The sequence below is a fragment of the Cydia splendana genome, chromosome 27 (genome assembly GCF_910591565.1).
Source record: "Cydia splendana chromosome 27, ilCydSple1.2, whole genome shotgun sequence".
NCBI lineage: Eukaryota > Metazoa > Arthropoda > Insecta > Lepidoptera > Tortricidae > Cydia > Cydia splendana.
Genome location: NC_085986.1, coordinates 6,503,666 through 6,508,915, shown reverse-complemented (window position 1 = coordinate 6,508,915; position 5,250 = coordinate 6,503,666).

Below are 5,250 nucleotides of genomic sequence, written 5' to 3'. Positions count from 1 at the left end.
TTTATGTTTTATTTTGATTCAGAATTGTTTTGGTTATGATTATCCTTCTGTGACTTCTATCACAAAAACTACGGATCAGGGATGTTACGGAGCTCCGGTTCCGTTTCCGTTAAGGCGGAACTTCCGTTTGGAATTACACATCCGTTTCTGTTCCGGTTCCGTTATGTTTGAAACGGAAGTTATAACGGATGTCAATGCTTCGTGCGGCGGCGGCGTAAATCAAAAACAAACAGGTTCATACCAGTCATTCGCTCATCGCCCCGCTTGCCACGTGCTACGCTAATTTGTTGTTTGTTTGTATACTTTGTTTTATTCGTGTTATTAAAATTAAAATCGTATGTGTTCTGTTGTGTACTGACTACTGACTGTATGTAGTGTGTGTGGTGAATGTGTGTGTAAAAAAACGCACAATGAAGCCGAAATCAAGTTCGATTTGGAACTATTTTGATGAAGTAAGTGGGGACACGGCTAAGTGTAAACTTTGTCTGAAGGTTTATTCTAGAAAGGGGAAAACGACTACATCGTTAAAAAGTCAGGCTCCGATTCTGGTTCCGGTTCCGTTTCCGTTTCCGTTTTCGTTTCCGTTTTCGGTTCCGTTTTCGGTTCCGTTAAACTAAATTGAAAACATCTGTTTCCGTTTTCGGTTCCGATAAAACCACATCCGTTACATCCCTGCTACGGATACACACTCATCTCGACATCCCTTGCAGATAAACACATAAAGTACCTAATAGGTAAAGTCGACTCCATAATTATAAATAGTACGCTGCAGTAATTACAGTGTGTCAATTACGCCGTATATCCGGAACTCATTTATGTTCAAAAAAACTCTAATCAAATGTTTTTTGAACTGATAATACTATAGTTTGGCCTGGCATGCCATTTCAGTCAATAGAAAAAGGCGGCAAATTTAAAAAATGTAAGCGCGAAGAGAATTTCGTTTTTGAATTTCGTGCCTTTTTCATTGACTAAATGGGTTTGTCAGGGTATATTATCGAAAAAAAATGGTACAAATCTCCGTTAAACGGAACGTCAATGATTTGACGGGATTTTCGATTAGAACACTGGCAACCAACTGGCAACACTGTTGAGTGACTTGCGAACTGTCAACGCATCAATTGTCAAAATTGTGCTTGCGTTGTTTGGCTGAAAACGACGACAATAATCTCATTTTAAATCTTTAGTACCCAAATTACTACAATAAAATGGCAGACAAGCAGAAAGTAGATCTTGGTTTACTGGAGGAAGACGATGAATTTGAAGAATTCCCTGCGGAAAGTAAGTGTTTTTGTACTTTCATGTATCGCGCGTTAGAGATGATTCAGATGTTTTTGGGAGAATATTATTAAATTTCTGTTTATTTCTTTGTAGATTGGGGAACCGAAGACGCGGATGACGAAGATGTGTCTGTTTGGGAAGACAACTGGGAGGATGATATCGTGCAAGACGATTTCAACCAGCAATTGAGGTTAGTTTTGTTCATATTAACTTCGAAAAGGATTAGATCCAAGTAGGCTCGTGCTTACTGTGAAGAAAAGGTGACAATTAAACCTTTGGAAGTCAGCTCTTTGTTGTTGTTACTTTGAGTATGAAATTGAGCAACTTTTTGTATGAAAACTTAAGGATAGAATGTAGTGGTTATATTTTCGTTAGGCCCAAGATAGTCTAGGAACCTAGAAGAATAGTAATAATGATGATAATTGTATTTAAAATCACTACACCTTATAAAACAGTCACCTGTCGCTCACATCTGTCTGTTAGTATGTGTATGTTCTCGATAAACTCGAAAACTACTGAATGGATTTTCATGCAGTTTTCACCTATCAATAGAGTTATTCTTGAGGAAGGTTTGGGTGAATGATTTGTGTAACCCGTGCGAAGCCGGGGCGGATCGCTAGTAGTTTAACACATTCATTGCCACCCAGCCAAACAAGACGTCCGCGCCAGGCCACAATAATTTCGTCATATAAAGCAGTAGTACCACGATCCCGACTATCGGGTCGTCCAGCCTGGGAACGAAATCATAAAATACCCGATAGTCAGGTTTTTGGCACTGAATGTGTTAATAATGAAAAAATGAAAATATTTTGAAGTGACGCTTGGAATTTTTATATACTAGGTTTATTTTTTTAATTTTATGTTTTTATAGTATGACTAATTTGATTTTAATTTATTTATCTTTTATTTCAGACAACAACTGGAGAAGCTTAAGGACCAGAACAAATCTTAGAGTAGTCTAGTAATAAGTCATGTTTGTAAGCTCTTAAAATAAATTCTCTGTTTCTACAACAACTGACTATCATTATCATTATTACTGGAAGAAATCCCTCATAGGGATATAAGTTCGCCCTTAGTACTATATTTATGTTCTATTTGATGTACCTATATTCCTCTCTTCCGTACAATAAAGTGTTACTCAAGGCTCAGAACCGGTTTTTTCTTCATACAAAAAATACCGGTATTATTACGTTCTTCTTTCTTTGGTTTATTTTTTAATTTTAATGGGACAATCTTATAATACGAAATTGTTATTCAGTCCTACGTAAAGAGCAAAAAATAATTTTAAATATTGGGCCTTCTCGGGTTTTACAAAAAAACCGGTTCCGAGGCCTGGTGTTACTTACTTATAATAACAGCCAACAATAACCATAACTTGATTCTGTAGGTGCTCGCGGCTACAGCACATACAGCCCAATATCAACCTTGGTGCATTGGGACAAGGTTCATGAGTAGGGTGGTCCAAATTTGTATGGAGAAAAAAAAAGTATTTTGTATTGTGGTTTAACGATTTAAACCAGGGACCGTTACCGGTATAACTAAAAATCAAAATATCTCAGCATTCACAATATTTCTTTGATATTGATATTGAATAGTATTTAGGTAAGCATAATGATTGTGCAAAAATAAACATAAACAACCGTGATACCAAAAATGAATACCGGTTAATTTGTATGAAAAATATACCATATATTTGGTCCTAATTTAAAGTATTTAAACTCCTATAAATTGATGAGTGCATTTCGCTAATAATTTGAAGTCTTCAAAACTTTCACGGGTATAAATAGGAACCAATAAATGAGAAGCCATTTGCAAAAGTAAAATTTTATTAATAACATACTTGGCTAGAGTAGATCAAATATTTCTCGTTACTGGTTGCTATGGCTACGTCTCCTGGGTCACTTTTCATTCACCAACCGTGTTACCGTTGTCTCCTGACTGACAGGATTAAATAACAAGAAATAATTGATGTATCAACTACTTAGCAACTTAACAAATTGATTATCACATATCAGTCTTAACCCCGGCAGTCTATAATATGAATATTTTTACAACACCTATGCCAATATTGACAAAAGCTTGCGCGCAATAAAAAAGCCTACGTGTGTAATGACCAAAGCACACGTGTTGCATACGACGTTTTTCAACACACTTGCGAGGAAAAAACACTTGGTCATATAAGATGTTATTGAATGATTCGTAAACAGATGTAGTGCATAATTATTTTCCATCGTATTTTCACGGAAACTTACGAACGTGTCTTGCTATTACAGTCAGTCTCGGTACAAAAAGTACCGACATTGACTGAACTAGCATGACAAATACGAACGTGTCCGAGAAAATACGATGGAAAACAATTATGCACTAAATCTGTACATAATGAAGGGCTCAGCCCAGATTCTAGAATGGTAGTGTGTGAATATCGTCAACTAAGACGAAAACCTCTTTTCTACTTCAATCAGAATTAAGAGATTAGCAACTTTAAGTCTTGTATGTTAAAGTTGCAAATTCCTTATTTCCTTCAAATGAAGTTGAGAGTTCTAGGACTTGTCAACGATATGACACACATTAAGCGTGCTAAGGCAAAATGATAAATAAAAATGTAATGAATACAAAGTAGAGAGAGTAAAAAAATAAATTAGATTATATAACCATTCTATTGAACTCTTTTTTAAGGCACTATAAACTTGCTCAACATTGCCTACCATGCGTAATATCGCCGGTTAAAAAAAAACCTGTATCTCTACAAAATGTTGCTGTATCTAATTCCTAATAAATGTGACGTTTTCAACCAAAAGGTAGCACTTTGTCGGTTGTCCATGAGGTTGCTTTCAAATTAAAGCTGAAAAAAAACCACCAGCAAAATTGCTATTTAGGCACAGAATAAATAATAGTACTAGGTACAGAAGACTCACTCTCTAACAAAACGCGTCTGTTACGATCAGGATAGGTATGGCCGCTAGGTGGCGACAGCGCCACGCGCGGCTTACCTATGGCTAGCCACTAGGGATGTACCGACTAGTCGCCGACAAGTCGGGAAAGCCGACTATCCGGCCTCATTTGTAGTCGGCGATTAGTCGGCGACTAGTCGGCAAAAATGGCCGATTAGTCGGCACTTTATAAGTGACAGAAAAACAGGGCAAAAAGAAATAAACAGCAAATATTTACTATAAGCTTTCACCTATTTTACCCAAATTCCTATTTAGGGTGCTTACGAAAACATTTGTTCAAATTATTGACCGCTTGGTCGCTTTCTTGTCCGATTGTCCGGTTGTCGTATGGTATGTCGTATAGCCTTAGGATTTTTTTTATTTATTTAATTTTTCAGCGTTACTATTTACAATATGACGAATAGCGCGACGAAAGGGGTAAAACGGTTGTTTTTATGAGCATGTGAACCGAACTCAGACGATACTAATGATCCATCGTCCATCATCCAATAAATAATCGGTCATCCGAGCGCCGATTAGTCGGCCAAATCAATAGTCGGTACATCACTACTAGCCACCAAAATTGATGTGGAACGGATGTACTTTTAGCTACCTGTAGCAAAGCGACGAAATCGCGGAGTGAGCCACGCCTGATTTAGGTTATAAGGTGCTCCTTATTGACAACCGACAATAAGCACCCTTTTGATTGAGAATGGCACAAATGGAGATGGGGTAGTTTAACACTTTCGCAACCGGGCAAAAAACGGCGCACTACCCCAGAAACCGGTCGTCTATATCTGCGTACAAAACAACCCGCTGGGCGGGTTGTCCGGCATCTGAGCAAACATTACGAGTGCCTACCAGGCGGGTTCTCGGTAGTCAAAGTGTTAAGAAGTGTAACACTCTTGCGGTAGATGTCACTAAGGGTCCCCTTGACCTATAATATGGTGGAAAGATTTGCTGGCTATGGATGAGGTCTTGGTGGCTCAGATGGCGGATCACTGGAGTATCGATCCAGTAATTTTTCCACTTTTAAATTTAT